The following is a 27,979-nucleotide window of genomic DNA, read 5'->3' on the forward strand; positions in this document are numbered from 1 at the left end:
TGCTGGGTGCGCTCTCGCTCTCTTTCTCTTTCACCGTCTCGCTCTCCGTCTCTCCCGTGTTGATATCGGGTTTCGCGATACCAACAGGCCGGAGCAGGCCGGAGGATTCGGTTCACGAGTGATTAGTGCAATTAGGCAACGTCGTGTTCGCCGAGCGTTGCACCGCGCCGCGCCGCGACGAATCGCGCGCACCAAGTATCTCGCTGTCTCACTCGCCGCAGTCTCTCCCGAACGCGAGCCTGACAAAAAGCGTACTTATCTCCGACACACGCGCGAATCGGCACACGCGTCTATGCCGCGTTCCGCGAATTGGAGCAACACGGGAACGAGTCGGCGGTGTTCGGCGCCGATAGCTTCCGCAGATTCGAACGATCGTCGACTCTCGAAACCGCACGAACCGCTCGCGCGATTTACGTTGACGGGAGTTCTGTGTTGGCAAGAGGAGACATTGATCTTCAAGAGTTTTGAAATCGCATGGAAGAAGGATCCGGAAAAGCTCGTCTTCGACGACCGCCCGAAGGTGCAGAGAGGTGATGGTTTGCGGGGACCGATCGCGTAAGGAGCTGCGATATCTCTTCCTTCGACGAGCGAGGCTGGCAGCTGTGCGTGTGTAAATTCACACGTTGCAGGACATAGAAGGAGATATATAACGAGGTACGTACTTTGTGGCAAATTGTATACTATCGAAGCGAGAGATTTTCGGTTCGCCAGCCAGTGTAACGGGCCTACGATTTTCTTAGCAGCGGGATACCGATAATCCTAGCGAAGCTGTCGCTTCGCGCCGACCGACTCGACTGCTCGAACCACATATTTTCGTTTGGCAAGTTTTCAGGACGGATAAAGTGAGAATTTTTTTCGAAGGGATTAGAATCCTTATTGCGAATTTGAACGACGTTGATTCGTACGTCGGATGGTCGGTCGTGTTTGCGCAAAGTGAATTGGCAATTTATGTGGTGGTAGGTAAATGCAACTTCCTCCGCGCGCCTCATCGATGAATACGTTAACGTTTTTTGCGCATGCCTCGCACCTCGGTGGCGATTAATAATAATGTTATAGAGGATCGGGTTCTCTTCGTTCGCCGTTATTTTTTATCGCATTAACGTAAACGCAACGAAAGAAAAATAAAATAGCGATATATTTATATATAATAAATGAAATATGAGATTAGCGTTACGCGAGGTGTTACGTAAGAAGCCGCAATTACGTAATTGACATGCAAATGAAATACTTATTAGGTGAGATATAAAATGTAAAGTTAGATCCGGATCCATTTTTGCTTTATGACCTTCGGTAACACGAGCAAACATGTTTTTCCGTAGTCGGTGGCTGGACGTACTTAATGCAAAAAAGAACCTGCTATCAGTCTCCTGCAATTTTTACAACGACTGTGCTAAATTAAACACGGTACAATATCTAAGATTGTATAGCCTAAGATAAAAATTTCGTGATCGCTCTTCCGTAAGCGTTTATCGGGCGTAATAAAAAACGGATGGTCTCGCTAAAAGAGCCGTATAAATAACTAACGTTTTACGTAAAGAAAGGATATTCAAAAAGATTGCCTAAAAAATAGGCCAAAGTCCATATTTCGAACACAAAAAATCATCGCGATAAGACACGCGCGAGAAATATATCCTAAAAGCGTTGTTCTTTAACGATCAATTTTTAATTTTTACAATCGATGGAAAGCCGCATAATTTTCGTAATATCGCCGTGTGACGGAGAACCAATTTTCGTACGCCGGTTTTCGGGTAAACTCTTCAATTAAGCGTATGGACCAGACGATCCTTAAAGGGGATCAGCTCGTTCGTTGTTTTCGCAGATAGCGACCTTTCGACTTGGACGAGTATACGCCATTGTTGACGGAAAGTCGTCGTCAAAGGGAGTCGCTTTGATTCGATGTTCAGCGACGCTCAATGGAGCACCGTCGCGTCGCCCCGATGCTGCTGCTGCCGCCGTCGCGCGCGCGCGCGCGCGTACGCGCTGATAAAGCCAAATGATAACGAGATGCAGCCTGGCGCGCTGCGTTACCTCACCGCCGCGTACCCAAGTGCAATGCTACAAACTATCACTTTTCTCGCGCAATAAGACCACGCGGCATGGATACGTGCCGTAACAATTGTGAAACCTATTGTGGAGCGCGGTATATGAAACCGCAGTCGACATTACAACGCTTATACGCGCTTAAGCGCGCGGATACGTTACACGGTGAAGGGGGGTCCTTACGGAGAGCGACCGCGCCGCGATTCACTGTCAGGCTTGTAGTATATGTTGTTGGAAATTATGTTACGGGGCGTTATTCGACGTTGACTGCTAAACGCGCGAGTTTATCTGTCTGCTGCACGATTTACATTTTTACGAAGGGTATCTTGACTTGCTCCGATCTTTGCTTTAGCGGTTATATATATATTTTTTTAACTGAAACGTATACGTACGTTTTGATTGTAGAATATTATATAAGATTACTCTTGAAACATGAAGCAAAACTGACGATAAGTTCGATCTGCCTTTAGTCTTCGGAAAATTTATAGTAGTTCTGTAATAAGAATCTTGAATTCGTCCACGTTGATTTTAACGCGGATGCGCGTTGAAGAAAGTGGTGACGATTAATTTGTCGAAGAGCGTCAAAAGCAAAGATATCTTACAATTAGCTCGAGATGTTCAATTCCTGTTTAAATACCCGACGCGCGTAAACAATGGAGATCAACGGGCCTAGCTGGTGGAACCGTCCGCCTGTTTCTTAATGAAGTGCCTGGCTCTTTCATCATCCCTGCTGCGGTTCTATAGATAATGCACGACGAACGGAACGCGAATACACAACTCGACTCGCGAGCGATCGAGACGACGAGCGTCCTTATGCATAGAGATTCCACCGAGGAGGTTTTGCCGAGAGAATCGCGAGCTGCTCTCTGATAAGATTAATACATCTTCTCCGATGTGCCGCGGGCCGGGGAAAACCGTAATACCTGCAGATTTCGAAAAGTTCTTTTAGCAAACGTTATCGTTATGCGATGCGAGTTAAAGCGCTGAATGCTTTAATCGACATTCGAAACAGTGGTTGCTTCGTTATTCCGTCATTTCAGTTCCGGAACACATTTACGAGAAATCAGGAGTATTTTCAGTATTTTGGGATAGATCGGTTATTTGACTATTTCTTATTGACAATTGTATTATAGTTTTGTCTCGTCTCATTAAGAAGAAATTCTTTATATCGGATGTTGCAATTTAGGTAGCAACATATTTTGAAATATCTTTCTTTTTTTTTCTCTACACAACAATAAATAAAATTGGATAAATTAATTTGATTTTGCGCATTGATATCGGGCTCTTTCTTCGCGATTATCATACGCGTCGCGTCACGGGTTATTGACTGACATACTCGCGCGAATGTCGCGAGTGAGTCAGACCGTCCGTATCTGGTTTCAGATTGTTTAGAGCGTCGCAATCGATGTCGGGATAGAACGTGGAGCCGATATTTAAAAAAGGCGTAATCGACTCATTGTTACCGCTCGCGCGCTAACTGTGTGCGCGGGCAACACAATTCCGCTAATTGCGCTTTATCGATACCGATATGTACACCGCGCGCTTTGACAGTCCATTCGTGCGGCGCGATCCGAAAGACGAATTCGAGCTGCGGCTCGACCGCATCGCGGTCGAATTTTAACTCCCGCGAGTTCATTTAGAACGAGCGTTTAACTTGCGTTTCGTGGTATCACGCTAGTTACGATGGTTCGACGCGCATTGGGAATTCGAGTTCGACCGCGGTTGATTTCTCGCTTTATGATACTTGAATCGAAATCTCCGAATATAACGATTAACATGTGCCACGCGAAATTGTCAAGATATAACAGTGCGCGATTAATCGTGTCTCTAGAAAAATAAATTATTCGTTATCCACGGTATTCATTTGAAATGACATTGAATTAGATATCTGGATGTCAAGGCTATCATATAATATTGTCTCAGGATATATTATCTTTTAATATTTTATATTTACAAATAAAATATATTTTTTTTCTCTCTCTCTCTCTCTCTTTCTCTATTTTTTCATCTAATAAAATTATTAACGCTAATAATTAACATTGCGATTAAGCCAGAAAAAATTCTGCACATAAAATAAATAGTTTAAAATTCATTTTGGCATTTTGAGCTGCTTTTATTCATCGAGTTATTCTTTCCCTACTTGATATGTATGCTCGCGATGCTCGCGAACTCGGTACAAACGAACAACTTGACAAACCTTTCGCTTATGCACAGCGTGCGTACGCACGCTGGCACGCATTCGGATAGGTCGTGGTTGTCGGTAGGACAGCGGACGCTTTGTTTCAGGAGTGCTCTAACCATAATCGTCGTATCGAACCACTTTTCTGTGTCGTGCGTTCCATACAGATTTGCTTGTGATAGACGATAAACCCACGCAATCCAAATTTTTCTAGGGACTATAGGCAACGTTCTACGGGCTATAATAAACAAAGTATTTTTTATATCATTAAAGATTAAAGCTTCTTTTGCGATGATTATTATACTAAATAACTTCGAGCTACTTTACACGTTTATTATCTTCTAGAACTATAAGACAAAAATTTTCTTTTTTTTTCTATTTTTATATGGTCCAATATATTCTTTTGTATTCTGTTCGAATGGTGTGTGAATTCAGTGATGAATTGAATAAAATCTGGATTGTCGAATGATAAATATAGTAGGCGTAGGTAGTAAAAGCGCTTAAAACGGAAAAAATATTAAGTCAATTAGGATATGTGGCTTTTAGACATAAAGTGTTTGCTCAGACGCGGTAAAGAAAACCGCAAGTGTGTAATGTCATTAGAAACGTGTGGATGGACATAATGTTGGATGTCTCGAGTGTTAATTGCCAAAGAAATATAAATATTGTGTCCCATTCATTTCTACTTTTTTAAATACAGAATTTATTAACTTTTGTTAACATTTAATTCCATATTAAATACTTATCTCGTCCATATTGTACAATACAACGGGGAATATTTTATTTTTAAAAAATCTAAAAAATATATATAAATAGACACTGTTTAACTCCATAAGCGCACATGTAACTTTCTTTTCATAGATAAAGAGGAAAATATGGGAAGTCTCTACGCGGATATTGCAAAGATAAAAATAGAAGTAGACAAAATTACCTACATGCAATCAAATATTCTCGTAACACATACATATATATTTTAGGGTCGCGTTTCGTGAATCAGCCTGTAGCGATGCATACGTAGCCATTGAAACTTGCGAACGGCGACGAAAAAGAAAGGAAATGAGAGCGAGGGAAAAGTATAGCAGACGTGAAAGATAGAGAGAAAGGCGAGGAGAACGAGGCGCGGCCGTATTTTCGGGTGACCGTGGCCCTGCCCTCGGTTTCGAGGCATCGTTTATGTGCCACTCGGTGCATTCTGCATTCTGCCACTATTGCTGTGTGTGTGTGTTTGCACGATGCATCCAGCGCATTTATATTTGGCCGGAGGGCGAAGCGGGTTCGACATTGGTGTTAGCGCATGCATTCGTCCGTACGTGTGTGCGCGCGCGCGCGTGTTTATACGCACGCACACACACACACACACACACACACACACACACACACACACACGCGCGCGCATATGCGTATGCATTTGTGTATGCGCACAGAGGGTCAGTGGTTCCGGCGGTTTTATTATTCGGCACTGCGCGCCGAGTTAACCCAGGTCAGTGTGTGGTAAAAAAGCCATACGTTCGGCGAGACTGCCACACGAGCGTCCGCGCGACGAAGCGGGAAGAAACGCGAAGAGAAAGGAGGGAAGAAGCGAGAGGAATGGCGTGCGGGAAGGAGGGAGGAAAGAGGGCGACGCAAGTGTGTACGGTGTGTTACACGCACGCATGCATGCACGCACGCACGCACGCACACACGTTGGAAGTGCATTCGCGATGCGGACGACCGTCGAACGCGCTGTGTCCGTTGCCAAACCAGGCTGCGCCTGCTCGTCGCGGTTCGCTCGCTCGCTCTCGAACGCGAGCGAGTTTTGCGCGCGATGTGAATTTTCAATATTCTTTCCGCTCTTTTCGTGACGACGAAGAATAGGCTGTAAATACGGACTATGCCGTGCGAGAAATCGATTAATTTTATCCGCTTACAATAAAAAGAGTTTCATCACGAAGCGTGACGTAGGGAGAGAGATAGAGAGAAAATAAAAATATATATTTCGAGTTTTATTTCATTACGTAGAATGCGAATACACACGTTTTAAGATGAAATAAAAAAGATAACGTATATGTTGTTTTCTCTGACACAAGTCAATGGATAGCAACCAATATCAGTCACGTATATCCATGAATGCAATTTTATCGGAGTCCTCTATTAATAGAGAAGATGCAGATATAGTCACAATGTCTCTATATCTATACGTACGCGACGTTGAGGCAGAAATGGACCTTAAATGTATATCGTGATATCGCTAGAATTATCGTGTGATAAATAACTTGTGAGATAATGCCGTGCCTTAATCCGAGATCTGACGAATCCATTTGGCTAATTAGAGTGCAACGAAATCCTTTATCCGTCGTATTTCATTTTTCATTATTATTACTATACTGTTCTCTTTTATATTCGCGTGCTCATATTTAGGATCTTCTCTCTCTCGCGCCCCGCGCTCGCGCTCGCGTGTACGCGTTCGTCGAAAGAGCCGCGCGAGACTGGTGGCATTGTTAGTACTCAAAATTAGAGCAACTGATATCTGTCCTGGAAACACTGAAGCCTGTGTGTGCCAGCACGTCGCTTCATACAAAAAAGCCACGGACATAAACTCGATAGTTGAAAATGCCGAACGAATATTCCGGTAAGCGACAAGCGTTGTATTTTCGCTCCTCGACGATAAACGTATACAGTGAGTAAACATAATTAAAAGCGCATACCTCGGAGATATAATATTTTTGCTGTTTATCTGACTGTATACGTTAATAATTCCTTTTTTCTAATTTCATGCAAATAGAGCTTGTTACGACGCAATACACTTATATCATCGTAGAAATTTTTTAAATCGTCTACTACGTTTGTCGATCTCGTCCGACTAATTATATTTGCGCGCGCATAGAACGAAAAAAACGTACAGCTTGGCACTGATAACGATTCACGAATATCGGATACGTAAGAAATGCGCATACGATTAAAATAATATCAAAAGTGCAGAGTCCAAAGTAACTCGTCTAATGAAAGATGATAAAATCGTATCAAAATTTCGTAAATTGCTTATAGCTTAATTCTAAAACTGATTTTTAGCTTAATTCAAGCAGTTGTAAAAGCTTGTGAGATAATGCCGAAATCCGAAATCAAAAGTTGCTTGTGCGTTGAATAAACTTCCGTTTCAATATAAATTTGAAAAAAACGCGGTTAGATAATACGTCTCTTTTTACCAAAATTCTTAATGTAATGTATCGTAACAGTGCTCATCGTTCATGTGTTTTATTCTGGTGTGTAATTGCTATACGTAACGTAATTAGAATTAAGCCGCGACGCGGCGAGACGTGCACACAGGTGTGCGATGTTCTCGTCGGTTCCCATCAAATTACTGTCCGGTGTCCTTGAGACAAAGGCGGGTGCGTGAATTTTAGAGCGGCTCGACCGCGAGCCGCGCGGTGAAATCACCATTGCAAAAATCGATTTCGTATCCGTAAATACTACTGCGTCGCGTGATGCACCGTTCGGGTGACGGGGAGTGACAAAGAGGGCCCGTCGAAGGCGCGTCGGAAGGAAGGAGGAAAGTAAAATAGGGAGGGATACGGGGGCAAAAGAGCTACCTACGAAGAGATAGGAGTGTGAAGCGGGCAGAGGTGGCTCGGTGGTAGAGTTTCACCAGTTAGCCGGGTTTAAAACAGCTGCCGAATTTCCCTCTCGGTCGAGAGAGTGAGAGTGACCCATCGAGAGCGAGTGTGTTCCACATCGCGTTTCGCCGTTCCTCCTCCTCCTCCACCCCCTTCTCTCTCTCTCTCTCTCTCTCTCTCTCTCTCTCTCTCTCTCTCTCTCTCTCTCTCTCTCTCTCTCTCTCTCTCTCCCCTTCGTCCCTCCCCGGACACAAGTCAGCGCAGCCGGTAGCACATGCACGTGCACATGCACAAGCAGCGTTGCAGACTGCGGGCCATTTGCGCGCATCCATGCGCGCCTCCTACGTGTACGTCTATATAGATATCAGCGGATCAACACGGAGAGAGCACCCATACTCGCGCACCCTCGCGCGCACACATGCACATGCGCGCGCGTATACCGCAACGACGTACACATTCGATATATATATGCGCTATACGTGACCGAGGCGAACACGCGACTGTGCAAACCTGTGAGCATTCGTACAAACCTCCTAATGCAACACACACATGCGACGCATCGATCAGCACGTGGCGAGTTTCGAGGATGAAGCGTACGTACGGTGTGCACGCGTGTGTGCCCGTGTGTCAATTGCACGTTGCACGCGTGTGCGCGGGCGTCTAGTGCGGCGAGAACGCCGAGAACGACTCTCCGCCACGCGTACGTGTCCGATGCACACGGAGGATTCGGGATATTGTGCGAACCCGTACGGTAATAACCGGGACGCTGCCGCGTCCCGCCAAGTTCCGAGTTTTCCCCTCGTGCTTTACTCCACCGAAAGCTTTTCCCTCGGTGTACATATACCTCGAATCGCTTTAGAAAGCCGTGCGCCTGCTCTCCCCGGTCGTCGCGTCGCATCGGCACGTTGCTCGAAACGTGGGGACGTTTTGACAGGCGCATGGGAAGAGCGGGAAAAAGGATGCTCGGGGACTTTATAAAGTCAGTGTAATTGACTACTCTCTAAAATAGGCTGAATTTACTTGGCGAGTTGCACCAGTGTAATAGGCACCGATGTGACGCGTCATCGTCGCGTTAAATTTATGAGACTCGAAATATTATTTATACTTAGGGATACTTATACGTCCTTGTAGATATCTATAAAAAAAATTCTTTTCTCTTTTTGCGTTACACGGGGAAAAACACTGCTTGAATCTTCGCATAATGGATTAATTTCTGAGCTCTCGAGCTCCTCGATTTCAATTCGAAGAATACGTATGGGCCGAATGAGCTTTGCATAATCGACTGTTATTGAAGCTATTGAAGACGGTTCACGGCCGTCAGTTCGCGATTGAATTGGAGCCGAAAGACGCGGGGCCGTTTTATGATCGCGAGATCCCTTTTTGCAGGCCCCCAAGGCTAACGCGTCTGCGAAAGTTAAGATCGAATTTATTTGGTGGAAGGCCGGTCGCGTCTCTCTCGATACGGGCGATATACCTTAGGATGATCCGCGTATTTATGACGCCGTGTGCGAAACTCACCTTCCCACGCCGGGATATTACGTTTGTTACCCTGGGCGGTTACACGACCGCGTGCGGTTACATTATCTACGACATTGCCGGAAACCGTCGACATTTTTGTCTACGTGGGCGTAGCCCACGCCACGCCCAGGCGATGTAACAATGTACTCGATTTCCGAAAAAAAAAGGCAAAACGAAGTGCACCAGCTGTAGTTTCGACGAATCGAGGTTAGTAGTCTGCCTGTAACTGCCATTTGGCGCTATTGGATTATAACAACAATGCTGGGTCTTCTATTCGCGTGCGAAACATGTGGGTGCCGGTAACGCGGTCGCATTTGATCGATATTACCGAGTTGTCAGCTTGCACGTATATTATGACGCTTTTCTGTGCGTCATTTCAGCATGTCATTCTCATGTGCGTTTTAATATATTCTTTACCCTGCTTCTACGCTACGCATTTTTCGGTTCGTTCCGCTGAACGGATTTTTGTATCTATAATTAAAAGCAAGCTTGTGCTTATTGATAAACGTAGTAATGCGTCGTAGTTAAATACTGTTACATAGTAATAGTATTTTTTAATATTTTCCTCCTCCTCTTCTTACGTTAAATGCGATAGATAACTGTTTTCGAGATTTGGTATGCAGAACGATTATTCTCTATGCGTGAACTATTGTTACTTAGCGCACGAAGAAATATCATCAGACGCTCTCCCGTGTGATCTTTTCGTTATAATCGATTAATTTGAAATACTTGAGTGGCGTGCGAAATCAAACAGTCGCTATTATCAACTTGTACCATCATATTTCCATAAATCCATATTCACATTTCTGTAAACTACGTGCCGCGGGTTAAACAGACATCTATTAATTGCGCGGTTTTACGAGTGTCGTGGAACACGCGTTTTCCGCGTCAAAGTATGCGAGCCGCGCAATAATTAAATACCCGAACCGTATACAATAATTACGATATTAAACATGCGCTTTAACCCTCCGCGGTCCTACGGGGCGCCAAGGAATATTAGGTCAAATTTGCCGATCGATATTTCGAAGAACGACGAGTGGAGTGTGTTGCTCCACGGGGGGTCCGCCGAATCGCGAGTTACTCCCAGTTTCTGGGAGTGGTGCAACAAGTAGTAACGGTGTTTATATCGCCGCCGTTGGCTACGGTGCGGTGCCTGGGTGCATACGCACGTGCAACGCGCCGTATGTATATGTGAGCGAGTATATAGGTCAGCGGCAGCCGCGGCAGCCGGGTTATAAAGCGGCCACCCCCGAAATTTTCCAAGCCGGATGAAACGGGAGCGTCGACTATCCCGCACACTATTCCGCACAGTCGGAATACACACGGTGGTCGTGTACGAGCGAAACTCATACCGCCGCGGATACATAACCGGGGCGATATACGTATACATACACCCTGTATGTGCACTCGCTTCCGCGTGCCGATGCATACATACGTACGTATATGTACATACGTATGTGTACGTACAGTCGATCGTCCAATGTCGCGGCAACAGTTTTGCGAAGGTAGGGTAGGGGGCGGACGAAAAAAAGGTAATATGACGGTTTTTTTTGTGTACGTCCACGGTCAGCCAGCTTGTAATTGACCAACCGCAAAAGTTCGTTAACGTCGATGAGAGAAAGAACCGCGCCAAAATATCCGTTTCGGTCGCCGCCGCAGTCAACAGATGACGACATGTATTTATCGGGTATCGCGTTTACGTAAGTTAGGCTCGCATACATTGTGGGAGGACGGTAGGGTACGATAACAATTAACCCTTTCGGAGGGCTGCTCTTTTATAAACTCTTTTTATGCGACAGAAATTTTAAATATACAATCTATTTTAAACGTATTTTGATGTAAAGAAATAGTGCAGGAATTGAAAACATATTTTTTGATATTAGGATGACTGATTTAGCATTTATTAAAATAAAAATTGGGTAGATGTTCATTGGCTAGTAATTTTTTGATAGAAATATACATATCGTGTTATTTTTTAGCTTATTTTTAAGCTTAAATATATTAAATATTATTTTATTGATAAAAGTTTGTCTGTAATATAGGAAAAAATTGACTGCTGAAAACGTATGTTTTCATGGAATTTTTTCCATTAAGCGATATCTCATTATCGTTTCGCGCGACTCCGCATTTTGTTAATCTGAAATAAAAACGACATTTGCGCACACGCCGTTTTTGCTAACGTTGACGGATATAACTTAACGATAACCGATTTCGAATAAATCGCGTGTAAAATTTTATTTCTATGCGTTACTTTTTTGCACATCATTGCATAATTTTTGCGCATCATTGATTTGCATTACATCGAGTTTATTTGCTCGCAAAAACGCTCGTGAGCATCAGGTGCCACCAGTTTCCACTTGATCGCGCAAGGCTATCCCGCTGAACAATTAAATAGCTGTTTTTTCTAGTCTGGGACGATATTCGCGAAATTGATTGCCAAAATGGCGATTGCGTTTACAGCGGGATTACCCAGAGGTAACGGTTAAATTTGCAAGGACGCGTGATATAATTTCTCAATAAGCGATCAAAGAGACGTGAAACAATTAGTTTACATTGTACCGAATTTTCGCTACGCTGAACGCGTTACGCGCAGCTTTCGTCTGCTGATGATTTTCGGAAAATTGGCCGTTAATAACCATAAACAGTTAGCCGAATCTTTTCGTGCGTGCGAGCACGACAATTGAGCGGTGCGACGCGTTAAATATCTATTAACTTCCGGTTTAGTCATGAATTCATAATACGCGTTCGGCTCTCAAACGATTATGTTCCGCTGAGTTAGATTTATCGTGTGTATTTTATTAATATTTCTGTTGAACGTGCACCGGCTACGCGCGTGTTTTTAGACAATTTTATACGCATCGTACCACTTTTTTCTTTTTTAGTGCGTGCGCCCCAGCGTGCGCGCAATTTGCGTATTTCATACCCACCGCCGTAGACACGTATGCTTTTTTAAAGAGAAAAATGCATTATATATTAAAACAATATCACGCCGCACGCACAATTTTTTCCACGTATTACGCTGGCTCGTACTTTGATCCGCGATCCTTTTTCAAACTCGTCATGCGAAAATTTAACCCTTAATTGGTGTGGTAGGGTATACGACTGGTGTAACAGGGTCATACAATTGCTGCAGTAGGGTCATACGACTTTATCAGTTCCGTCATGCGATTATTATTTTAGTCGTTTGCGATATTTCGCGAAGTTTCAAATGACAAAGACGACACGAAAGGACTATATATCAATCTGTGAAATTGTTTTTTCGTTGAAACGCCTCTATGTGTCAACAAACTACAATATTATCGATGCAGTATTTAATGGCATCACTTTATTAGCACTAAATTACAATTGCGATTCTCATAATGGATTTTACAATCTAATCGACATATGATTTTTGAAAATTATTATTTCACCAATTATGGTATGTATTTCGTCCGTCGTAATTTACGCAGCCGTAATGAATACTTTTGAGAATCTGTAAAATTTTATCGCGACGTCAAGTCTTGGACGTCTTGGTGCAGAAAGGACCACGCTCGCACCAAAATCATCCTTGCAGTCGAGCGACGCACAAGTGGCGAAATGCACCGATAAAAGCGCGTAAGTCAACGGGGCTGGAGCGTCGATGGAGCGAATCGCCGTGTCGGTCGATCCGAAGGAGAAGCAGCGAATTTATTTCGAGTCGCGGTCGTTCACTTTGTTTGCGCTCGTGCCAAGCAGCCGGCGCGCGCTCTGATGCCGACTGTACCTACGCCAGCGGTATGTAGATGACGGCGTACATATGTGCACATAGGTCGGTCCGCGCAACAAGTAGGTATCGCCAAAATATGACCGTGCGCGACCGTCACATAGAGAACGAGAGAAAGAGGGAAAGATAGAGAGGGAAAGAGAGGAAAGGAGAAAGGAAGAGAGAGAGAGAGAGAGAGAGAGAGAGAGAGAGAGAGAGAGAGAGAGAGAGAGAGAGAGAGAGAGAGAGAGAGAGAGAGAGAGAGAGAAAGCGAAAACGGGGCAAGGTGCACGCCGCGGCATGCTTGCGCCCGAAAGCGCGCGCCGCGCGTAACACCGGAGGAATCCGCCGCGACTCTTCAAGGTTGCCGTCGCGGAAAAGCCGGAGCGCGCGCGCTTCACGCCCTCGCGACGCGACGCGCCTCCGACGAAAATAGATCCCGTCGACCGGAGCGGAGATTGCCGACAGAGTGGAAAATTGGCTTAATTCCGCGACGTGTAAACGAGCGCTTAAGTGTGTCGAGAAAGTTTTATGGGTTATCGCGGCGGCGTGGAAACATTGGCGTCGCGCCAGCCGACTCTGCCGGGCCAGATCTCCGCGGTCGCTGGATTATTAATTGTTTGACGATCCGTTAAGTCGTACTTCCGTGAGTTATTAACGATACGCTTGACGGGAGGGGGGTGTCTGACGGAGCAGCGAAAATTCACGGCTGTGAATGGGATCGTCTGTATACCATGTACGTCTTTCACGTTCTTCATTAGAGTATATCTCTTTCATGAAATAATTCGAGTAACTTTAACAACTGTACGGGTGAGGTATACATAGTACACGCGCGATTCGGGAAAGTTCCGAGTTTTCCGCATTTAAAATTCGCACGACGTTCGGCTTGAACACGTGCACAAGAGACTATTATTATTCGCAATTACTTTTCTTATTATAAGCAATTTTTTTTTTTTTTTTTTTTACTAAACACATTGCTGGACGCGCGCAAAGAAAGCTATGCCGTCTGTTAGAATCGGCAATTCTCTATTTTACTGCGAGAACGTTCTCTTCCGGTTTAGTTTGGATATGTTTCATCGTGCTGCTCTTCGTGCCCGCCCTTTTGGACGCTACGAACTCGGGACTGACATTCCTTGCAAATCGCTGCTCGGTTTCGACGGTTTCCGTGCGCCGCCCGCGGTCCCACGATCCCTGGGACGATTTGAATGCGGGATGCGAGTACGGTCGATCCCGATGCGAGTTCCGCGATGCAGGCGGCGTACGAACTACTAGAATCGTTCCTGGATCGCCTCGATCTTCAACGCTCTCCTAAGTGCAAGTAACTGCATCGAACTATACCAGCGGTCTTTTGTTTATTTGTTTTCGATCATTTTTTTGTGGCTTTTTATTCTGCTTTAAGACCTCCGGATATAATTTGGAAGGGTTTTACGTTATAATATCAACACAGTGAAAGAGAAATAATATTTAATATTACTTTAGATTCAATAAAACAAAGAAATGTTTATTATATAGATCTCAGCACATTCAATATTAAAATTTAAAATTTTTGTGTTTAATATTACATGTAAATATTTCTTGAGATAAATGCAACAATTTATGATTTGCGTTAAAATCGCAGAAAGTAGCAAATTTTATTATTGCGTTATAACTAACATTGTATGGAAAGTATGCTGAAACAATCAAGAGTGATATGGATATCTTTATAAACATTGCTTTCGATGCACGAAAATACGGAAATAATCCGATCGAGAATAACGACGGCCCAACGTATTTGTTCTTAATTAACAACTGGAATGTGACGCAACCTGCGGCAAAAGTATTGCACTTCTAATGAAGCCGCTGTCGGATAGATTAATATCACGGGGGGAAAAACTATTTTTGGCTCAAGGGCGATCGCGCGAATCGTGTGACGAGTGTCCCGTTCGTTGATTACGACTCGATACTCTGTGGAGAAAGGTGGCGAGCTACCGCTGCCGCTGCCGCTGCCGCTGCTACCGCTGCGACTCGTAGGGACGAGTACTTACGTAATGCCAATTACGATGCCTACGATACTTACGAGTAAACATCGCTTCGTTACGGTGCGTTTATGCACGCGTTATTCTGTGTCAGCATACCTTGCACTTACTGTTACCGCAACAACGACGGCGTGAAGACACCCTTTTGCCGTCCCGCCGGCTGTCCCAGATAGAACGAGTGAACGTATCCGCGCGGTACCACACGCGGCGCCGCGCGCCGCGGCGCGGCGTGTCGACGGTCGTTCGTACTTGACGTCAGAATAAAATAATAATATTCGTGCACGCGAGACACATGTGCCGCCGCGCCGCGCCGGTGCCCCGTCGACTTTATTTTGCGGGCGATCCCGCGTAGATCCCGATCGGCACGGATCTCGATCTCGCGCGCGAGCTAATGACATAACGTCGTGATCGATAACAATTTTAACGTCTTCCTGGAAATATTTACCGGCTTTTTTTTCCTATCGATGAATTGCGGTTTTTTTTACACGATTGTCCCGCCATATTTCTCACGTTCACGTCGCGCCCGCGAACGTCCGCGTGTGTGCATATACACATGTACACAAGTGCGCGAACGGATTCACCTAGGGATTTTTCCGAGGCGCGCGCGGAAGCGGTGTACGCTTAATTACCGAAATATCGCGCTACATTTCGCAATTTGTTATTATCGAACGACAAGCTAGACGATTAATAAAACAAAGTACACTAATTAATAATAATTTGATTTGCGTAATGAGCGCACCAGCGCATTTGCATTTATTGACAAAGTCAATAATGATTTATCGATTCGCAACCGGCAAATAATTGTGGGGCAAATTAAATTGGAATTAGCGTATAAAAAGCGGCGCCCTTTCTCATTTTAATTAATTACCTTCGCGACAACGTGACGCGCGCGCGCGAGCGCGCGCGTGTGCATTGCCGGCGGCACGAGATGCCCTTTCGTAATCAAGGAGGTGCTATTTCTCTTAGTATAAATAATGTATCCACACGACGTAACGAGACGACAGGCGCTTAATAATTATTTAACCCCGTGATTGAATAACGTCAAATAAACGGTGAATTCGCCATGCCATGGTATAACGTTTCTTCGAGCGTTTCTTAAAATCTAAACCGGTTTCGCGCGAAGAATTTAATCTTTATTCGCGGTGCGCGTGGTGAACCGCAAATGCGGTTTATCGATGCTGTCGGATTTTTTAGCGTAACACTCACATAAACATTTTTCATGCTCTAAAATTAAATATTGAAATTAATAAGATCAGAATCCGCATAAATAAGTAACACGTTTAAAATATTTTTTGTCTTTATATAAACAATTCTAATGGATTTCTAATCAATTTTCTGGGTAATAAATATTCTCGTTAGATATTCGTGAATTTAATGTACGATTGTTTCATTTAATTCGTCGGGAATAGTATCTTTTGATCTTTTGATCTTTTGCATCCTCTGCTTACCTTATCGCAAACGCACATGCACCCGCGCTGTGAAGCGCGTCGCTCCAGCGTTAACGATCGGCAGAAAAGTATTCTTCCAGTCGGTTGTGCACGTGCGCGCTCGAGAACATCTCGGCGTCATCATCGCTCCCGTCGCCGTCGCCATCGTTGTCGTTGTCGTTGCCGCTGTCGTCGTCGTCGTCGTCGTTGTCGTCGGATGACTTAACCAACGTGACGTGTGACGTCGGGCGTGCAGCGCGAGCGACGCGATAAGCGGAGATACGGTCAAGGCCTCCTCGGATGCCGGCCTATCCGTTCGCTTTCCGACATGCTGCAGCATGTACACGCGACTGTGTGCGCGTGAGACAGAGAAAGAGATAGATAGATGGAGAGAGAGAGGGAGAGAAAGAGAGAGGGGGGAGAAGAGATTTTTTCTCTCGAAGTTTGCTCGAATAAAAGAATGGACGAAATGTGGCGGAATAAATACAATGATCCGATTAGAAGAAAGTATTAATGTCGTCTTGGAACTTATTATACATCTCGTGCGCATATATGAATCACGATGCATATTCGTGTATGATACTTTTAAAAATGATTTAAAAATGATTACTCTGTTCCTAATTAAATCTCAAAATATTATTTTCAATTTTTATCATAATTTTAAAGCTATAAGAATAACATTTTCTCCGCTTTGAAAACTCTACGCGTACATAAATTTGAATCGCCTTGATTGTTGTCTTAAGATTTCTTTTATATTATATTAGAACATTAGTATGTAGACTCCTAGCTCAATATTGAAAAAGATTGCAGAGACTTTTGCAAAATAATAGTAAAAGATAATTGCACGATAAAACTAATAATCCGTACATTTTGTGTTATTAAATTTAACAAATAATAAGGGAAATGTATTAACTTATATTTTGTGAAAAAGAAGTTAATACGTGGAAGGCAAAATCCACGAAATACGCCGTAATTTAGATGTCGGAATAAGACAAGCGAGGCGGACCGAGCGTCCATTTTACGTCGCAGTGCAAATTCGGCGAAGACCTTCGGCGGTGCCGTAGCGCGATTGGTCCGACTGACCCACTGGCACTGACCTTGGGCCCACCCGACATGCAGAACCGACCCGGCTGCCCGACTGCAGGCAGGGTCACATGTCCCTCGTACAGATTCGACAGCCGGTCGGTTTCGGGCCCGGCCCGAATATCCTCGAGGAAGCGAGCGAGACGGGAGATACGAACTGCGACGTAACCGCAGTCGAGTCTCATGGCCGAGCATGCATCGCCGACTCTTTGTAATGCCGGAGCGGAGCGTGAGTTCGTCCCGTGAAAAAAGTAGGGTAATTCGTTGTCGTGCGCGCGCGAGAAAAAGAGAGGAAGAGATTAATGCCGCATCGCGCATGAGGGAAGAGAGAGAGATTTCGTTTGGTATTATTAATTTTTTACAGATAACGCCCGCTGTAATAATATAATAAATCACGAACAGTCGGATTAGCGCGCTGTGACGTTTCTTCACCGAGAATTTATATTCGCTCTCGCGGACTGTTAATTTTTTACGTTATACGCCACATATTTGAAGTACGCTAAATTTATTTTTCGGCCACATTCGTTATGCATGCGCGTTGAAAATCTTTTGTCCGGCTTTTCATTCGCTTTCATTTTACCGTTATATAAAAAAATAAAATAAATAGCTTTCGAAATATTCGTCGAAATAATATAAGAACTATGTAATACACATAAAAACAGTTTGGAGTAAAAACGTTGATTTTTCACGCGCGTAAGAAGTACTTTATTATCTTTAAATTTATGCACGGTTTGGCTATATAAATCAGATTATTTCTTATTGCCTCTGTTGTTTCAACAGGAAATTGTTAAATGAGATCGCTCGATTTAACAGATTTTATTTTTGGAATTTTATCGCGTTATCGCTTTTCTTCTTCCGCGATAAGAATTCTGTTTTTACTTTCGACTTGCGACGAGCAGCATAATCATTTCCTATTGAAGCCTATAATATGTCTACGAGCGCCGCCATCGCATACGATCGTTCTCCTTTCTCCTTTTTTTACTCGCGCCAAATAAATAATTCATGCTTCTTTTCGCGCAATAACGTTTACCTCGTGGCCTTGTCGCGCTCCTTGATCCCGCGGTGACGAGACAACGCTGCCGCGATCTCTTACCGGTTATTGTTCGAGGGCGCGAAATTCGCTACGAAGGTACACCGAGGGTCGAGAATCGTCAACGAAAAGAAAAAAAAAGTAATGGAGGAGAAAGAAGGACGATGTGTCCAATTTCGGATTTCGGACGGGCGAGGCCATGGCGGCCGATTACGTTTTATCCTCGCGCGCTTATGCGCCGCTTTATGTTTGCGAATAAAAGAGAAACGTTCTACTTTTTATTCATTGCAACATGAATCTGATTTAAATAATCTCCGTACTCTTAATCCTTAACAAAAGACACACATACACGCGTAACAAGTAAATCTCCTGTACAAATGCAAAGAAACCTGCGGTGTTTAGTCAATAAATTTATTATTCATATACATACGTGATATTTATAAATAGAAGAGTGTAATAATTGGTAACGGAAGACGTAAGGATAATTTTTAAAGATTCGAGACTTCCGCCGAAAGAGTTGCGCGGAATGGCGAGCCCTTTTGGCTCGGCGCAGCCAAACAAAGAAGACCCAATTCCGTTCCCGAGGCAGAAATAATGGCGCAACAAAGGAAAAAGAGCGGCACGTCGTTGCGTTGACGCGCCGCAGCTGTTCGAAGAAACGCCGAATCCGGCCGTCGGTGAATCGGCGCCGAAAAGCGCGACGAAGGAGGGCCCGTGCCCCGTGCCCCGCGTGCCGCGCCGGTTCGTTTTCTCGTCTCGGCGCTCCGCTCGGACCGGACGCGCCGCGCACGAAGGCTAAAACGCTTACGAAGATTTCGTATGCGTGACTCCGCCTCCTACTCCTATCCGATCCATTCTAAACAAATGAATCATGCTCCAAAATGGCCGACTGAATTTAGACGTCACGTGGCCATCGGCGCGCACGCAAACCAACGCGTGCACGGAACCGGCGTTACACACGCTCACGCGGCCACACGCACGTCGCCGGGCCGGGCCGGGCCGGGCCGGGCCACGCGGAGCAAAGAGCACAGGCTGCACGTTGTACCGAAGAATTTCGCTCGCACGAAACGACGGCGACTGCAGCTGCAGTCGCTAGTTGGAAGCGTCAACTTCCTTCTGATGCAAAGGAAATGCAATTACATTTTATATATTTTTTTTTTACTTTGATTAAACAATTTTCGTGTGTGGAGACGTAATGCATATGCGGGACTACGCAGTGAGAATCATTTATTTCCGACCGATTAACTATTCTTTCGAAAATCTTCAATCCACTTTACTGATCGTTCGGTCAACCAACTTCCGTCGCTATAGAAATAAACGGATACTCAAGGAGATATCTCCGGAACGAAGTACGAATGACCGTAATAGTTCAATATTGCATAAATCGCGCGCTCTTTTGGTATAATATATTTAATAATTATTTTTGAATGATTGTGTGCGTGAGAATTATTCAACAAGTTGCAGGAATTAATGAAAAATATAGGAAGTAAAAAAATCGAGATGTGATAAGTTTAAGTCACGCAAGCATCAACGCTGATAACGGAATTATTTGTTCTGATCACTGTGAGATAGATGTATTACATAATATTCTCGCGTTAATGAAGCAACGTGCTGCGCGTCCAAATTAATTCATTCGCTACGTAATTACTCGCGAAATTGTTCAACTGCGGGCTAATAAGACGAATGGGACAGGGAGCAACGTGTGCTCGCGTTCGAATTCGAAATGGCAGAAGATCCGCGCCGGCGCAGCCTAGATCGTCTAATCGCATTCTTGTTGCATTATGCACGCGGGAGGCGCGAGAAACGGAGGCAGACGCGCGAGGCACGTTCGTCGTGATTCCTTCTCTCCTCGAACACCGTCGAACGGTGCAATGTAACTACGCCGGCAGCGATTCTCTGCGTCGCGTCGTCGGCCACGGCGATCGGCGAGTGAATTGACGAGACGCGACGGTAGGCGGACATTTTTCGGTACGTGGCAGAGGCATTGGCTCACAAAGAGAAAGGCTTTAGAGCGGGTTGACTGGCTGCACATAACGGCTAAGCGCTGCTTAGAAGGCCGGCGGAAAATTTAATGTCAAGTATACATGGAATCGGATTTACGGCATAATACGGCGACGTCGATCGACTCTCCCTCTCTACTCCCAAGCCTTTCGCGTCTCGTCTCTCCCTCCCTGGTCTCTCTTGTCTTGTGCACTCACGCTTACAACACGTGCAACGCGCGCACATGCTTCGCGAGAAATAAAACAGTTGCTTTGAAATTTAATGAAAAAGAAGAAGCTTTTAGGAACAAACGGACGTCTTCGCGATTAACTAATTTTTTATCGCGTTACGGAATACCTTGGAATAGGAGTCTCCAGCCTACGGCTCCCGTGAAGTTTTATCCAAAATTTAGATGTTATAATATAAAAGAATTTTTAAATTAAAATATTTTGTTTTTATATAATTTTCAAAAATAAAATTTATTCGGTCTCCTGGTTATTATATAAAAATTTCAATGTGACCCTCTTGATAAATAAAATTGGGAGCCCTAAGAATATATTTGTTGGCTATCATCTTTTAGGATATTTCAAACCCGTAATCGAGTTTTCTTTAGGTGCAGTTGAGGAAGAACTTTAACTGTTGCAATTTTTGAAGTTTTAGCATGAATGATTAGATAACGATTTGAACTATTAAATGAAAAAAAAAAAAACGTTTGAGGAAAGTGATATTTATATTTTCATTGCATACGTTTAACCAGTCTTTAAATCTTATTTAATTAATTAATTTAATTTTGTTATTTTTTACTAGCAATTTAATTTATTTATTTTGTTATCTATTCGCGGAATTTTATTTGTTCAAACATTTGAATCTTCAACATTGAATAACTTTGCAATTATTGTCTACGTGGAATTGAACTAGTGACCATCTTAGACACTTCTTAAAACTAAAAAAGAAATGCTCGATAACAATAAAAATAATAATGTTACGTAAATCAATGATGCTCTATACGCTCGCTGGCTCGAATCATAACGCGAGCTTGAAAACTGCGCGATGAATTACGCGAAACCAGAATTCTAGACTAATATGGCCATTTGATTAATCCGGTTTTTATCGCGCTTTATCTACATGTGGAATCAACCGCGAGATTGCGGGCGAAAAACGCGGCGCGATTATCTGAAAATTCCCCGAAGCGTTACACGCCGCGCGGCAAGCCTCGTACGCGTACGCGCGGTACATGCGAAAAAGTAGAATATTATTGGAGAGCAGAGCTCTCGATTCGTCATAGATGACCGTGAGTGATAGGCGGGCTTGCGCGCACGGAACTTGCCATACTTCTCCACGGACGAAACTCTCTTTCGCGTTACACGCGCTCCATTAACTCGCGAAAATATCGTACACATTTTTACGTGGGATATCGACGAATCCTCCATATAATGGACAATTTGGAGTCGACGTGTCGGGTTTCCATCCTTCTCCTCGGGGGCAAATAATATATTTTTCTAGGAGCTTCGAGATAATTATCGAATCCGTCATTATAGGGAAGTCACGCGCCGATATTCTCGTTGGACATATCGAGCAAATTAATTATTTATTGTTAAAGGAATATTATTTATTCATAAAAAATAGCACTGCTCGTGAAAATACCGTAGACAAGAAGGGAAAATAATTTGGATTATTTTTTATTTGTATACTAATCCTAAAACAAATGATTTAATGATAACAAATTTTGCACGATTATTTTATCACATCCGAAAAATCGTCTCAGCACGTTCACATGTCGAAATCTCGCTTCGCTTCCGAAATGGCGGAGTATGGCGATGGCCGATTTCACGAGCGTTGCGTAACGACAAAAGAGGCGTCGTCGCCTAGGCGCCCTATCTAATCTCGCACTTTCGGCTGCCATCTTGAGACCCGAGCCACACGCAGTGTCCACGGATTATCTAACGAATTTTCTAAACCGCCGGTCTGCCTCAAGGTTCTTCTCGGCTTCCTCCTCTCCCACAATCGCCTCTCTTTCTCTCTCTCTCTTTCTCTCTTTCGACTGTGCCTCTCGTTTTGCGCGCGGGAGACGAGCGGGAGTCTTGCGCAAAGTTTGAAACCGTATGCGAAAAAAGATAGCCCGCGCGCACCGATAAGATAGGCCGATTAATAATAATAGGACGTCGCTGCGCTGCGCGGTTTATCTCGACATGCGAGATGCAGACTTTAAGGACGGACGTTTGCCGACGTGTGCAATAGCGATCGTGTAAAAACGTCACGTCCGCGTCGGACAAATGCTGAAAAATCGATGGAACGATTAAAAAAAAAAATCGTTCCTCGTAGAAAATAAAAGGGAAATATAATTTTCGATTATAAGCGACAATTTCGCGCGACGATGTGACGGTATATGGAGTCCTAAATTACATTGTTGAATATCGCTATTATTATTTAACCCCTTTACTGCCAACGATACTGCCTCACGTCATACCATCACGGAAATGTTTGTAATACCATTATGCTCTTAGACTTTCTAAGATTATATGAAATTTATCTGATATGTGACGTGTATTTTTCCATAAATGCACCTTAATCGGGGTTAATCGCGAGCTGCGACGAGTAGGTATAACGGCATCGATATTGCATGCGGCTACGTATCCGCGAGCATTCGATAGCGTCACGACGGAATCATATATTGCCCGACTGATCGTCCCGTTTCGCCATCTGGGTTCATGACTCTCACGTGACAATAACGTCGTTGTCGTGACTGCGATTTAGCCAGAAAGTACGATCGTCGAACGTGCCTCGGACGTCTTTCTAAGTGCGCGACGCGACGCGACGCGACGCGAGGTGAGCGAGCTTACGAGGAGCCAGGCTCGAGTCGTCTCACCCTCCGCCTCCCTATAACGGGTCGATGGCGCCCGTCCTCTATAAATTAAATTCGATGCATCGAATCTTCCTCTCCGACTCGAGAGCGCCTTCGTTGATGCGATTCGCTCCTCGTTCCTCGTGATTTTTCGCCGCGACGAAATAGCCGTCCCCAACGGAGCGTCGGACGATGCTTAAATTTTGCAATGCGGCGACGGAGCTGCATATTAGATTGTCTCTTATTCAAAGTGTCACGGCCGCGATGCGCCGCACTTAAGGAGCGAGACCCATCAGAACGGAGCGGAGCGACTGGTCCCCGCGCGTGAGCGGTTCCAGCAAAACAAATTGGAGAGAGAATTTATGCATTGCGTTATAGGAGAGAATTTTTCTCGAAGTAAGCTGACTGGCGTGCTGGTAATGCATATACGTAGATCGTCAAGTATACTTATCAGTTAAATAGTAATGAAAGGAAAAGCGTGCATATACAGAATATTCATCGAGACAGTTCGCAGTTGATTTTTTAGACGACACGCGATTGAAATGGATATACAGTTTTGTATGTAAAAACTTTTTATTGATTCGTCGCGGATGCTTTAAAAAATCGGACAAACTGTTACGACGAACATTCTGATGTACATATAGATCAATAAACGCTAACGATATTTGAGATGCTTTTTAGAAATGTTATTGTAGCTTCAAAATTGCTCGGCTAACAAATTTCAAAAATAGTAAGATTTTATCCTACATACTTCTAATGCTTATGAAGTTAATATTTCATGCAAGGAACAGTCAATCTTGTTTCACATTTCCTCGCTGAAATATTGAATGCGAGGAGACGTATTTATACTTTTCCAATGTGTACCTAATAGGTCAGAGTTTAAAATTATGCAAACTCTGAAAAATTGTTCTTCGATTTTAGCAGATCGCCGGTTACTAAGATTTTATATTAATGGAATCTGAAATACAATATACTTCTTTAAAACTTTGACTAACGGTTTAAAAGTAGTTTTTATTCCTTCGTATAATCCAAATCTTTTTGCATAACTCTGTCCAGTTAAAAGACCAGTGTTTTTAAAGATTTAACGTTTTTAGATTATGTCTGGAGAGTATTCGCTGCAATGGTTTACAATTCTGCGTTATCAATACGCGTATATAGTGGCTCTCTCGATCCTTCTGTCTTCATCGCGAATGTCGCGCGAATCTGCATTTTTCATGAAGCCACTTGGCAGATCGCGAATTCTAAGAGTCACGAGCGCGACGCGGAAAACATCGTAGGCGACATACAAATTGCGGAGCCAGCCGGTGTTGCCGTCCGTGACTGGACGGCATAATTCGTAGACAGTACGTGTTACCGATCAAGATAATTTTGATTGGAGCGACGCCGTCGCACGCGGGGCGAGTTTCTTTCCGTTTTGGCGCGATTGGCCGTCTTTCACGAGTGCCGCCGTATATCGCGCGTGTGTTACGCGTTGATCCTCAAAAAGTGAATCCGCGAGCGCGATGACGAGGCCGCGCGCATGCCACGCGCGTGAATAACATCGGCGCGATCGTTACGCAATGCCGGTCGCGACATTTCGCGAGGGTCGAGAATTCGCGGAGTTCTGCGAAGCGACGCCAAGTTTTTTGCAGGATGCTAATTAGGAGCCTCGCTTAATTGCTTCGCAGTTTTAATTGCAAGAAAAATACAAGTTTTTTGGGTTTGCGATACATCAGATTTAACAATCGGGCATAACTAAACTCGTTTCTTTGGTTTCTTATTACGAACGCACATGTTATAAATTTCTTTCGAACAACAGAAACATATGTGACAGTCGGAAATTGGATTAACAATTGAAATTGAGTACATTCTTGCTTCGTTCTCGTGACGAATATAAAGCGGAACGGTACGCAAGACGTTTCGTAGGATTAGCATTAAAGCCCAAGAGTTTGCGAATTCAGCTGAAATGGAAATGACTTAGAAATGAGTTTTCGTCAGCGAGAATTTGATCCGCTGACATAACCTGCCGCAATTTAAAAATTTTTAAGGTCTCGCTAAGTAAATCTAGAATTAAGATACTCCGAAAATATAAACTGTCAACAAAAAAAAAATAGGACACTACTGTTTATCCGCAGTTAAAAAATTTAATTTATGGAAAGTAATCTACTTTTTATTTTAATATTAGAAGAAAATGTCAATGTTTAAATTTGTCATGGAATAATTAAGCTACAAAAATTTTACGTCTTATATCATTTTTTATTTTGTGCGATAAAAAATGAGAAAACTTATTATATTTTTTACTAATATCTTTTAATGCATAAACATAATTTATATCTCAGTAATTATCAATTGCTCAGAAAGATTTTCGGTTTAATCAAAAGCGCAAACTTTAAGAGTCAATTTTTCAAAAGTTATATTTTCGATTATGATTTTTTTACGTCGCGAAATTTGGAAAATGTAAGGCGGTAAAGTATCTCTCTCGCAGGAGATACTTCTATTCAAGATGAGTTCTCGAAGGCACAAGCGCGCGTCAGAAGAGTTGGCAAGCGCTCGCGGCGGAGGACAATCAATAGAGGCTCGCATGTAAGAATGCATTAAACCGATCTACGAGCGTAAGACAAAGCCGGCCATGTGACTGGAACAGGTTCCAGAGAGCCGAATGCGCGCGTGTGCGCGCGTCCGTGTCTCCGAGCTCTACGAAATGAGCCGAGAGCGCGTTCGCTCTAAAGATAGAAGTTGATGTTGGTGTCTTCGGCTAACGCAACATGTAGCCTTTAAATCAGAGTGCGAGCGCGAAACAAAGACGAATAGCGCTGCGAAACGAGCGCGAGAGAACTCGCAAGACCGTTTGATAAGCGCCACATCACGTGAATGCCGCTATTATCGCGCAACGCCGCGATCCGCGTCCGCCGCGGGAATATATATGCCGAAGTTCCTGAAACGCACTGGTTCACATTTCGGCGGACTTGCAATAGTTATTTGTGCAACAAGTGCTGTAAGATGGTCACCGCACCCGGGAATTTTCATCTTTACGCACGACTTGCACACCCTATTTTATGTTGCAAGTGCGTGGAAAGCGGTCTATCACGCACGCGTAGCGTGCGCAATGGGGCACTTTCCATGCACGTGTTACATAAATTGAGTTTCGTATCGGTCAGATTATAATTAGCTGAAAACGACGTCTTAAGAATATCTTTGAACTGACAAGTTATGAACGAAAGTACGATGCACGCACGCACGCACGCTACACACACACACACACACACACACACACACACACACACACACACACACACACACACACACACACACACACACACACACACACACACACACACACACACACACACACACACACACACACACACACACACACACACACACACACACACACACACACACACACACGGAGCGATATTGAGAGAAAAAAAATTGCCAGACGCGTCTGCTGGTTCATGCAAACCGTTTAGATTAATAGTAAAGCAACGGTACTTTTCATCGAAGTAACGTGAGTAAATCGTCGAAGCGTTACGAAGGAGGCATCCCCCAATTTAGCTCAATAATGCAATGGGACTTCTGGATTCGCAACGGCGCTCAAATCTCAACGAGTCTCGCCAAGAAGGCACGCGCGAACCGCTCTCGCGATTAACTATGATAAGTCACACGTCAGAAGCGGACTGTGCTTGCGTTACTCCCGCGGGGTACTTTACGATGTATACGAGCCAAGTTGCCGCCGCTCTCGCCGTTAAGGCGTCGCCTCGTATCTCGAATATCAATGTTAATCGTAATGGACGATTTAACCTCGTCAGTATGCGCGTTCCATTTTCCTAGTCCGACACGCGTTGCCGTGGTACACGGACTCCGTGGCGGACGTATGAATGACGCGGGGAGGGAAAAATGATTGTGTTTGCGCCAAGAAAGTATTAGCACCGTTCCGAGCTCGCGACCGCCGCGGAGCTGAAAAGCCGAGGAGACTGAAAGTACCGACGATCAAAATTACTATTTTGTCGCGTTAAAAAATTTTTTCTCTATAAGAATACATGCGGTTATTCTTGCTTTTTGTTTCGTCGACAGGACACATAAAAATGAGGAAATAAAAATCGCGTTTAAAGCAAGACTATAATTAGATCATATTTTTTTGCAATGCAACTACCAGATTTCTTACATTTCTTGGCCGATTAATAAGAATTAGAAATTAAAAAATATCTACTCCAAAATTGCCAATAGATGCTCACCTTACCGTATTTGATTATCCTTATTTCTTACATCTTGCGAGCGAGCGAGAGAGAGAGACGCTCTAGAAAAGCCAAAAAATGAGAGTTGGTTAGTGGCCTCTATCTTCTCTCGGTCTTTCCGAAACATCGCATCCGCGAAGGAAGTTGAAATTTTTGCGGTGCTCTGTACCCGGTGTACACTGTCGCAGGTACAGAGGAGGAGGGAACGGGATAGAGCGGAGAGAAGGCAGAAAGAGACAGAATCAGGCGCGCACGTAAAATGTGCAATTGGACCAACGGCGATGCCCGCGACGACGCGACGGCGACGTTGATGACGTTGGGAACGATATATACACAACGC

General features: G+C 44.1%; 2 protein-coding genes across 4 annotated transcripts in view; one reads left to right on the plus strand and one right to left on the minus strand.

Annotated features, from left to right (window-relative positions):
* The window catches only part of LOC143899987 (uncharacterized), a 236,175-nt gene that overhangs the window by 130,169 nt on the left and 78,027 nt on the right, over window positions 1-27,979 (minus strand). Inside the window, exons 1-2 of one of the 3 annotated variants that reach the window (XR_013257651.1) lie at window positions 27,640-27,760; window positions 16,512-16,840 (exon numbers count right to left, since the gene is read on the minus strand). The exons of 1 other annotated variant lie outside the window; for it this stretch is intronic. The gene's annotated coding sequence lies outside the window, so the exon portion shown is untranslated. Of the gene's footprint in view, window positions 1-16,511; window positions 27,761-27,979 lie in introns of those variants that run through there. One more of the 3 variants, XR_013257650.1, reaches the window with a different exon arrangement.
* The window catches only part of Eip93f (Ecdysone-induced protein 93F), a 137,967-nt gene continuing 110,008 nt past the window's right edge, over window positions 21-27,979 (plus strand). The window contains exon 1 of the mRNA XM_077410782.1: window positions 21-654. The gene's annotated coding sequence lies outside the window, so the exon portion shown is untranslated. The remainder of the gene's footprint in view (window positions 655-27,979) is intronic.

Source organism: Temnothorax americanus, unplaced genomic scaffold, assembly GCF_048541705.1.
Source record: "Temnothorax americanus isolate GAGA-0224 unplaced genomic scaffold, ASM4854170v1 Scaffold29, whole genome shotgun sequence".
NCBI classification, from domain to species: domain Eukaryota; kingdom Metazoa; phylum Arthropoda; class Insecta; order Hymenoptera; family Formicidae; genus Temnothorax; species Temnothorax americanus.